The sequence below is a fragment of the Sphaerodactylus townsendi genome, linkage group LG13, assembly GCF_021028975.2.
Source record: "Sphaerodactylus townsendi isolate TG3544 linkage group LG13, MPM_Stown_v2.3, whole genome shotgun sequence".
In the NCBI taxonomy this organism is placed as follows: Eukaryota; Metazoa; Chordata; class Lepidosauria; order Squamata; family Sphaerodactylidae; genus Sphaerodactylus; species Sphaerodactylus townsendi.
In genome coordinates this window covers 53,959,751-53,970,327 of record NC_059437.1, presented here as the reverse complement: position 1 = coordinate 53,970,327, position 10,577 = coordinate 53,959,751, and the positions used below count along the sequence as shown (strand labels likewise).

Here is a 10,577-nt window from a genome sequence, read left to right as displayed (position 1 = left end):
TTTTCCCAGGGAAGACTTTCAGCAATGCGGGGCTGCTCATATCACCATCCGTGGTCGCCAGTGGTTACCACGGGTAAATGAGGTGTCCCCTTTCTTCAAGTCCGCTCGTTTGGCAATATCTGTAAGCATAACCGTCCCTCCCTGTTGGCTTCATTTCCCCTTGGGAGGGAAAGTGAGCGGGTAGGGAGAAGCTGAACATATTGTGTTCCTCGGTCTCCTCCACGGATGAAACAAGAGGAGGCCCAACAAGGAGAAACCAGATCTGCTGCTATTAATACAATGCGGCCTGCCGGCTGCCAAGTCTCAAGCTGTTTATTTACCAAGACTGGAGACAAGACCTGCCTCTCTTTGACCTTTTCGGTGGCTTCCGATGTCCTACCTGGGGAGGGCGGGGAGAGCAAATTCCTTGAAATCGGGGGCTGTTTTCATAGAATCACAGAGGCCAAAGGGGGCCCTGAGGAACATGCAGTCCACCCAAGCCTTTGGCGTAAGGATTCGGGCTGGCAAAGAGATGGAGCCCTTAGAAAAGCACTTGCCAAGAAAGCACAAAGTTGGCTTTAGCACGAGGCCAGCGGAGGCAGTTCCAGGAGGACACCACGAAGAGCAGTTGAGCAGATCCTCATAATAACCCAAAGTCCTTGTGGACACAGTGAAGACCTCGCTCAAAGTCACCCAGCAGGCTTCATGTGTAGAGTGGGGAATCAAATCCTGTTCTCCAGATTAGAGTCCACCACTCTGAACCGCTACACGAAGCTGGCAATCGCTGTCTTCCAGGAGATTTAATCTGCACAAACCTACTGAAATGGGAGCTGCTAAGGAGCTAACCCAGTGGTGGGATCCAAAAATTTTAGTAACAGTTCCTATGGTGGTGGGATTCAAACTGTGGCGTGGCATGTGGGGCTGAAGCGTCTTTAATGAGAGGTGTGGCTGGGAATTCGGTAGGCTGGGCAGCTTTGTGGCAAGGGCCGCCCAGCCCTTCTGCTGATCATTAGGCCCGAAGGAAGCGGGTGAGCCGCGTGGTGCACCTCCTGCTAGACTGCTTCAAGTTCTGCGTGCTACTGCTGAGAGGAGGGGTGTAACTAAGGCAAAATCACCCATTAGTAACCCCCTCTCGGCACACACAAATAATTAGTAACCCACTCTCGGGAACCTGTGAGAACCTGCTGGATCCCACCTCTGAGCTAACCCCATGCCGTTCAAGGCCAATCCAGTGTAGCTCGTGTAGGAGAAGTTCCCAAAGGTTTGTGCCTCAAGAGGAGAAACACGTGCTCGCTTTGGCAGCACATGTACTAAAATTGGAACGATACAGAGAAGATTAGCATAACCCCTGCACTAATGAAATCTTTAAAAAGAGGAGAAACTCAAGAGTCCTTTGAAGAGACTAACCAGCTTTCAGGCACTAGAATCCACATGACGAACGCAGGATGGGCATCCTTAGTTGGAACTGGATTTTTGTGCTCAGGCACCCAAAAATCACAGGCAGAATAGTTTTCTGAGTAAACTGAGAGACAAAGATTGATCCAAAATTGCCAGGGAAGGTAGAATGTCACTTAAGATCAAGTGTTATGTACAAAAATTTGGCTTACTAAAATCTTTTGTTCCACCCTGGTCTTGGATTTGGATACACAACGATAGTGAACATTGGTCCCTTCCGCACACGCAAAATAATGCGTTTTCAAACCATTTCCACAACTGTTTGCAAGTGGATTTTGCTATTCTGCACAGCTTCAAAGAGCACTGAAAGCAGTTTGAAAGTGCATTATTCTGCATGTGCGGGATGAGCCCTTCAATATAATTATAAAACATGGCTTCAACTTAATCTTGTCTGTTCCCTTTAAGAAATTCCAATTTGGGGTGGTCTAAATAAAGGGCTAACTCCCATGCCTTCAGAGGTAAGAAAAGGACACTTGTCTGGTAGGAATGATCCAAACCACTATTTGTGTTTCTTTACAAGCTATGTAACAGGTACAAGATAAAAGCCAGAGAAAGTAACTGGAACTCTCTGTCAGTTTGCCCAGGAGCAAATTCCTCGCATGGAATGAGGAAAAGTGATACACCGCAATCTCCCTGGATGACAAAGCATGTTCCCAACTAGGAATTCACCTCTGGGTTTCCCTTCTAGCCAGACTGACAGCAACCTTGTTTAAGGTGCTAATAAGACTGGCCATAAAAGCCACAAAATCTGACTATCTGTTCTTTCTCTCACACACGAACACACATACACACAGAAGGGTGGATTATTTTTGGCTTTTTCAAAAGCACACATGACAACAATGTAAAAGATTATTTCCTTCAAGGTTGTAACGGTAAAATGATATGACTGCAATCCCATGTATCTTTTCTTGGAAGCAAGTCCAACTGAACAAAATAGGAGTGACCTTACCAGTAAATATACATAGGATCAGGCTGTTAAAAGTTCTTAATGTATAAAAAGAGACCAAAACTCCCTTAGGTCATGAAAACAGACCTTTTTGTGTGTGTTCTGCAGTATGTGAAAACATAATTGTTCAGAAAGGTATTTTTATAAAGGGAATCAGGTCCTCGTCAACATCTGTGAAAATTCAGGTAGCGTTCACTGCTTTGTTCATCAGATGTACCATAACTTTTCTTCAATTTTGCAATCCAGTTTTCAGTCTTTGCTGTTTGCATTACATTTTTTTAATTGTATGTAGGATATTGCTTAATGCACTGCTCAAATTTTGTATTCCCATTTTATTGTACGGTTGATTATATGTGTACTGTTCCAACTGTGTTTTTTTAACTGTTATAATCTGCCTTGAGTGCCAGTGAGAAGGGCAAGCAATACGTGCATAAAATGAATAAATACAACTGGAGGTGCCAACCATATGTACGCTGGAAGTTCCAAGCTCAGAATTCAATTTCCGGGCATACAGGGGCTCAGTTCAGATCAGGATTGCTGCATGTGGGGAGAAGGGTCTTCAACTTCTCCCCTCCTCGATTTCCTATTCTGAAATGGCCCTGGAGTGCTGCTATTGGCCCCTTGGTTAAACTTAACATGTAGCCCATCTGCTCACACAAGTTTTCACAGTGTTGCCATTTCAGGTCACACATCTCAGCCCCAATCTGAATCAGGCCCCCGCAAGCCCCTACTTCCAAACACATTCCACTTGTCATATAAGGACGTACATTTTACTGATCAATTACAAAATGCATGTTTTGCAGATTGGAAAGCTGCGTTTTGCACTAACCTGCAGCATGTTGAGAAATAGAACCAGGGGGCATTCATTGAAAATGCTGGGGGAAAGAATTAGGACTAATAAAAGGAAACACTTCTTCACACAACGTGTGATTGGTGTTTGGAATATGCTGCCACAGGAGGTGGTGATGGCCACTAACCTGGATAGCTTTAAAAGTGGCTTGGACAGATTTATGGAGGAGAAGTCGACCTATGGCTACCAATCTTGATCCTCCTTGATGTGAGATTGCAAATGCCTTAACAGACCAGGTGATCGGGAGCAGCAGCAGCCGCAGAAGGCCATTGCTTTCACATCTTGCATGTGAGCTCCCAAAGGCACCTGGTGGGCCACTGCGAGTAGCAGAGTGCTGGACTAGATGGACTCTGGTCTGATCCAGCTGGCTTGTTCTTATGTTCTTATGTTCTTATTTTCTTGCATGTCCAAGAATTGGGTGGTACCAGTGGCCAGTAAATGATTTTAGAAGTAACAAATTCAAATGTTGAGGCATATAGAAAAACAAGTACAGCCTTACAGTGGGTTGAATTCCAAGAGGGAAACATAAAATTAAGTTTATGAAAGCTTCATGTACACCGCTTTTACCGTTCCAACAAAACTGAAATCCTAGATATGCCGCCCCCCTTCCTTCAAATGAGATTTGGATTGCCTAAAAACCATGCCAGATATGGAAGATTTTAATGCTTATTATCAGGAAATCCTGACTGCCAGGGTTAAGAGGTTAGTGAGATGATGGTTTACATTAGAGGTTTATTACTCTACTATCACTTCCTTGGAACATTAAATGGGCCTCTGAATCAAAAAAAAAGGCAGCCAGCAACTCTCTTGATTCCTTTCTACGGCTATTGCAACACGTCTTCCTTATTTAGATTTTTAAAAGGCTGGCCAGCAAGAGTTGATTTTTCATGCAGCTACACAATTTCCTGTTCTTGTAACAACTTGGAATGGGATTGGTAGTCAGCCACTGTGTAGTTCTGGGCATATTCCTGGATGTGACTTTTCCACCATAATTGCTATATCAGACTGCCACTGAAAATTGGTTCTCGATGCTGTTGCTGCCAAGGACGAAAAGCCTGTTTAATAACTGTTTATTTGGGTCTGAAACAAGCAGAAGTTGTCCCGAGAGCTGGCACCGAGACCCAGCACCAATCAGGTGACTCTGCAGCTCCAATGGGAGACAACTTCCTGCTATAAAAACTCCAGCTTGTGCGAGACATGAAGCTTGGAGCGTGTACAAGTCTGGGAGAGGAAAGACTGACCCGAACTGGAAGATCAGAGAAGTGCTTTAAAAGTCACCTCCGCTTCGCGATGCCAGGTCCAGAATTACAGCTCGTCTCCAGACTACAGACATAAGAAATTGACATGGTCTAGCACAGTGGTGGCGAACCTATGGCACGGGTGCCAGAGGTGGCACTCAGAGCCCTCTCTGTGGGCTCGCGCAAACAAAGTGCCCCCCACCACCACACATCTAGGCTGGCCTGGGCCTCTGGGCTTGATTATTAGCATTAAACCTAAGACCTAGTTTTGGGGAAGCCGTGTAGGTAACCCTGTTGAGCGCTGTTAAACCCCACTGATTTTCATGCGAAAAACTAAAGCGCAATCCTTTACCTGGGAGTAAGCTCGGTTGCTGGCAATGGGGCTTGCTTCTGAGTAAACCCTCCTAGGGTCATGATTCACCCGTTGGAAGAGTTGCACGGTTGCTTCAAAGTAAAGCCGCCAACTACCACCAAGCTTACTCCTGAGTAACACACACCTTGGAGTCGACCCTTTTTTCTAAACTAAAGCCTCAGTATTCACGTTAAATTGCAGTGTTGGCACTTTGCGAATAACAAGTGGGTTTTGGGTTGTAGTTTGGGCACTCGGCCTCGAAAAGGTTCGCCATCACTGGTCTAGCAAATTAAAGAAAATTACTGGGAAAAAAGGTGACCTTCCGCAAACGTAGGTTGTATGGAATCAATGGGGAAGCAGCGAGTGGGAAAAAGGATAGATCGGCTCAGTTAGGGGCACTTTGCAGGAGGAGAATCCCTGTGCAAATAAGAAAGCTGCGGGAAAAGCCCACTGCGAAGCAAACAGCTGCGGGGCAAGCAGTGCGTGCATAAGTAGCCACAGTTCCGCCTGCAGCTAGATTTGAAACTTGGGGGCTGGCAGTCACACAAGCACAGAGCAGAAAGAAGATTGTGGAGTCCCGCTTCTGGCAATCAATGCTTCGTCGCCAAGGAAACACAACAGATTTATTTTCCTGACTGCACTGACAGGCCACAGATATTTTAACGGCATATTAGCAGTTTTACGTATAATTACTTCCAAACCTGCAAGCTCACTCTCACTCACGGGCACACTCAGTAGGCCGCGCATTTTGCTCCCAGTTAATTATTTTCTATTTCGGTGTGCTCCAAGGCAAAAAAACGCAGCGGTTGGCTGGGAATTTCAAAGCTATTCTAATTTATTTTTCTTAGCTTCCTGCCATTGTTGCTGCTCTCCTAACAAAAAAATTAAATAAAAGAAGAACTTAAAGTTTGAGAAGAGGGCAGAAGTTTCAGAAGGATGCTTCTGGGAAATCTGTAGACCATCTCTTAGAGCCAACATACACAGTACATGTGGCACAAGTTGGGTCATCTAAGGTCGGCAAGTCTCTGGCTCATTCCGCACATGCAGAATAATGCACTTTCAAACTGCTTTCAGTGCTCTTTGAAGCTGTGCGGAATAGCAAAATCCACTTGCAAACAGTTGTGAAAGTGGTTTGAAAGCTTGTTATTTTAGCGTGTGGAAGGGGCCTCTGACTATGGCAGGAGGTTTCCTGCCAGCAACCCGCTCTTCCTGCTGATGCTGCCCCTTTGCCAGGCAAGAGGAAGAAAAATAGCCATCAATGCACACAACATGGTGTCACTAGCAGGGGAAAACTGGGATTGATGTCATGTTCTAGGAATTGCCAGAAACTGTATGGTTTTATCATAGAGTTTCTTGCGATTTTTAGAGAGGAAAAGAAGCAGCAGCAGCAGCAGCAGCTTTCTCTCCTGTAAGGAGACTCCAGGTGGCTTACAAGCTCCTTTCCCTTCCTCTCCCCACAACAGACACCTAGTGATGCAGGTGGGGCTGAGAGAGTTTGGAGAGAACTGTGACTAGCCCAAGGTCACCCAGCAGGAATGTAGGAGTGCAGAAACACATCTGGATCACCAGATAAGCCTCCGCCACTCAGGTGGAGGAGTGGGGAATCAAACCCGGTTCTCCAGATTAGAATCCACCTGCTCTTAACCACTACCCCACACTGGCTGTCATGTGACATCATGTCCGGTTTCCCCAGATGTGACATCAAATCACACACACCATTAGCACCCCCATGTCCATACACTCCATCTCCTATCAGTTCCAGTCCTATGAATGGCCATACACAGCAGCAAAAGGGAAACCATACAAGCCTACTGATCTGCGGAAAACTGTTGCACAGAGCAAGCCGGTCTTGTTGGCCTGTTATTTTTTTATTACAGGCACTGCTTGTAGATTTTACCAGCTGTTGATGGTGTTGGTTGTCAACATACTATTTTATATACCTTAATTGTTAGCTGCCTTGTTTATAGCAGAGATTTTACGAACAAACAAGTAAATTAAGTCAACATATATGGTTTTGGGATCAGAGTAAATTCGATCCACCCAATAATTGCTGTGTCCTATTTTTGAAGTGTTTCGAAGGAACGACAAGTGCAAACTATGAATTCAAATTGGAGCGCCAATTCAGTTAGCACAGCTCTTATCTCATGCAATTCACAGCAAAGGCATTTCCATTAAAATACTGCAAGATTAATGTAACTGCGGTAAAGTCGGCTGATTAAAGTTATCATCTGATTAAACTTGCCTCCAAGTGCATCATGAAGACACAGAAATTCAGCAAGTGACATTTTATTTCCAGGCCTGGCAGGAAAAAAACTGTGACTGCTACATCTTTTTAGGTCATTCTACAATAGAGTTAACATAGCAATCTCCAAATGGCCCAGACTATACACATCAGTTTTCTGGGAGAAAACGGCAGCTTTGAAAGGAACACTCGCCGTGGTGGCGAACCTTTGGCACTCCAGATGTTATGGACTACAATTCCCATCAGCCCCTGCCAGCATGGCCGTTAGCTTCCTCATTGTTTCCTGTTGAACCTCCGTTTTGGGAGGGTTTATCTGCCACCTTTTTCTCCCATTTATGCTGATCCTAGCACAGTGGTGGCCAACCTCTGGCCCTCCAGATGTTACGGACTACAATTCCCCATCAAGCCCCTACCAGCATGGCCCATTGGCTTCCTCATTTGTTTCTGTTTGAACCTCCGTTTGGGGGAGGTTATCTGCCACCTTTCAGCTCTCCATGTGGAAGTCTAGCACAGTGGTGGCCAACCTTTGGCACTCCAGATGTTTATGGACTACTGGTGTTCCCATCAGCCCCTGCCAGCATGGCCCATTGGCTTCCTCATTGTTTCTGTTGAACCTCCGTTTGGGAGATTTATCTACCACACTTTTTTTCTCGCTGTCTTTGATCTAGCACCCAGTGGTAGTAACCTTGGCACTCTCTAGATGTTTATGGACCTGACAATTCCCATCAGCCTGCCAGCACTTGGCCCCTTGGCTTCCTCATTGTTTCTGTTGAACCTCCGTTTGGGAGGGTTATCTGCCACCTTTTTCTCCCGCTGTCTTTGATCTAGCACAGTGGTGGTGAACCTTTGGCACTCCAGATGTTATGGACTACAATTCCCATCAGCCTGCCTATGGCATGGCCCATTGGCTTCCCTCATCGTTTCTGTTGAACCTCCGTTTGGGAGGGTTATCTGCCACCTTTTTCTCCCGCTGTCTTTGATCTAGCACAGTGGTGGCGAACCTTTGGCACTCCAGATGTTATGGACTACAATTCCCATCAGCCCCTGCCAGCATGGCCCATTGGCTTCCTCATTGTTTCTGTTGAACCTCCGTTTGGGAGGGTTATCTGCCACCTTTTTCTCCCGCTGTCTTTGATCTAGCACAGTGGTGGCCAACCTTTGGCACTCCAGATGTTATGGACTACAATTCCCATCAGCCCCTGCCAGCATGGCCAATTGGCCATGCTGGAAGAGCTTGATAATAGTCCATAGCTATCTGGAGATATGGAAGATAACCATCAGCATCTCTGCTGAACGCCCTCCTTGGACTCTGGACTCTGAACTTCCCAAGTACCGCCTTGAAATTACCAGGATGTTCTCCCAGAAAATAGCAGCTGATCTCCACACTAAAGAGATCAGTCCCCCTGAAGAAAACAGAGGGCAAACTCTATGGTATACCATAGACCCTAGGTGAAAATTGTTCCCAGACCCTCCCTCCCTCCACAGCCGCTACCCCCAAATATCCAGACATTTCTCAGATCAGAGCTGGTAACCTTCCTTAGCACTGAAGCAGGGAGAGCTGGGAATCTTATTTCTGAATCAGTTTTGGACATCTTAATTTTGAATCAAAAGCCTAAACAGTAATAGAGGAAAAACGGATTGCTTTACATGTGCCTCTTGGGACAATGTAGAAAAACAACTGAGAATAACGGGAAAAAGTCAAGAAGTCTAAAATAGAAACGGGTTTAGAGGTCAGGACAATTTCAGCGTGTGTACAACGGCCTCTGACGTAGGAACACAAGCAAAAGGGGAAAGCAAGACATTGAGCCCCTAGCTTAGTGAGCGTTGGGAATTGGCCGCAAACTTGTTTGCCCTAGCCAAGTGTGAGCTGGTTACATGGGGCTTACGTTGTGATTTGGTGTTTGGGATTTTAAGAAAATCTGGCAAAATTGAGGGCTATTGTGGCTGATTTTTCAATATTTTGGAAGGGCAGCAGAGTGAGAACAAGAGTGTATTGTCGAAGGCTTTCACAGCCAGAATCACTAGGGTGTTGTGGGTTTTGCGGGTTGTATGCCCATGTTCTAGTAGCATTCTCTCCTGACGTTTCGCCTGCATCTGTGGCTGGCATCTTCAGAGGATCAGATGGTAGTAAAGCACAATAAACTCCACTTGCTTTACTACCATCAGATCCTCTGAAGATGCCAGCCACAGATACAACTGTATCAGGAAAAATATACCTAGTTTCTGAACCCCAACCATAAATGGCACCTAGAGAACAAGAATATTTACAGCACATTTGTGTCAGAAATAAAAAATCAATTTGAAAGATAGATTAACGGGCTGCACGTCTCCCTCTGTTTCAATGACAGTTGTCACAGCGTGGCTGTATGTGTCACAAAAAGAGAAGTAATTCCAACTGCTTGGTGAGCAACATTGTGAAAAATGCTGACACACCACAGGGCTGGCTTGGTGATAGAAGAACTGACAGGCTGACTTCCTTAAACTGCGCCACTGGTAGCCAGGACCAAGCCAAGCTCCTATGGCAACAGTAATAGGCTACCCCGCTTAGAGAGAGAAAATATCTCAAAGCACCCCTGCTCATTAATATAACATTACTCCCTTTGCTACATGCTTCTATGGAGCCTGATACCACTAGAACCAGGGGGCATTCATTGAAAATGCTGGGGGGAAGAATTAGAACTAATAAAAGGAAACACTTCTTCACGCAACGTGTGATTGGTGTTTGGAATATGCTGCCACAGGAGGTGGTGATGGCCACTAACCTGGATAGCTTTAAAGGGGCTTGGACAGATTTATGGAGGAGAAGTCGATCTATGGCTACCAATCTTGATCCTCCTTGATCTGAGATTGCAAATGCCTTAACAGACCAGGTGATCGGGAGCAACAGCCACAGAAGGCCATTGCGTTCACATCCTACATGTGAGCTCCCAAAGGCACCTGGTGGGCCACTGCGAGTAGCAGAGAGTTGGACTAGATGGACTTTGGTCTGATCCAGCTGGCTTGTTCTTATGTTCTTATGTCTTATGACAAACAAGAAGGGAACCTCTGCCCTCAGAACACAACTTTATAACAGGGAAAAACATTAAAAGTTTGGTGACATCTTAAAAACTAGCAGATTTATTTTGGCTTTTGTGAACTACAGTCCAGCAGACCAGATGTACCAGCAGACATCATAGACAATAGGGTGTTGTGGGTTTTCCGGGTTGTATGGCGGTGTTCCAGTAGCATTCTCTCCTGACATTTTGCCTGCATCTGTGGCTTGCATCTTCAGAGGATCGATCCTCTGAAGATGCCAGCTACAGATGTAGGCAAAACGTCAGGAGAAAATGCTACTGTAACATGGCCATACAACCCAGAAAACCCACAACACCCTAGTGATTCTGGCCGTGAAAGCCTTCGAGAATACATCATAGACCAGTGGTGGCGAACCTATGGCACGGGTGCCAGAGGTGGACCTCAGAGCCCTCTCTGTGGGCACGCATGCACAGAGTTTGTCATGTGGGGGGGCTTGCTTC

At 45.8% G+C, this 10,577-nt stretch overlaps 1 non-coding gene across 1 annotated transcript; it reads left to right on the top strand.

Annotated features, from left to right (window-relative positions):
• The first annotated feature begins 1,265 nt into the window (after positions 1-1,265).
• LOC125443182 lies at positions 1,266-1,374 on the top strand. Its single transcript, XR_007246084.1, has one exon. It is a non-coding gene; the product is annotated as a U6 spliceosomal RNA (small nuclear RNA).
• Positions 1,375-10,577: the final 9,203 nt, after the last annotated feature.